Genomic DNA, 578 nt, shown 5'->3' on the forward strand with positions numbered 1-578 from the left:
AAGAAACTTGTAATTAAAATTGCATCCAAGAAATGATACAAAATTAATTTTGTTAGAATCTTACTCTACACCTATATAATTGTCGATCATCCCATCAAATTTCTTTTTGGTTAAGTGCAACACAACGGGCTCTCCACTCTCTCTCTTTCTTTCTCTCTAGCTCCACTATTATCAGATATGACGGTTAAACTCTTATAAGAAAAAAAAATGACTTGCCTCCTGTGAGGTTTGAACTCACGACCCCTGGTTTACGAGACCAGTGCTCTACCACTGAGCTAAAGAGGCATCTACTTTTATCGATCAAAATACTGTGTAATGAGGTGACACTAGTAAAATGCACTAATATTTTTTTGAAAATTCATGCTGTTTCTTCATAAAGACCATTCATTTATTTTATTCTTATTAACACTTTTTGACCAATATGACGATTACATCGCTTTCTCAGGTGTCGATACATACTTACCGAATAAATAATAATTATTCGAGCTGCTTTGAAAGATCACTTTTTTCAGATTATTTCATTAGATATATTTTGTTGGGTATTATCATTTAATAATTTCTTATGATAGTTATTTTTT

General features: G+C 31.5%; 1 non-coding gene across 1 annotated transcript; it reads right to left on the reverse strand.

The window, feature by feature from the left end:
- Positions 1-213: 213 nt before the first annotated feature.
- Positions 214-285, reverse strand: TRNAT-CGU (transfer RNA threonine (anticodon CGU)). Its single transcript has one exon. It is a non-coding gene; the product is annotated as a tRNA-Thr (tRNA).
- Positions 286-578: the final 293 nt, after the last annotated feature.

This window comes from Ceratosolen solmsi, unplaced genomic scaffold, assembly GCF_000503995.2.
Source record: "Ceratosolen solmsi marchali unplaced genomic scaffold, CerSol_1.0 scaffold10, whole genome shotgun sequence".
Taxonomy (NCBI): domain Eukaryota; kingdom Metazoa; phylum Arthropoda; class Insecta; order Hymenoptera; family Agaonidae; genus Ceratosolen; species Ceratosolen solmsi.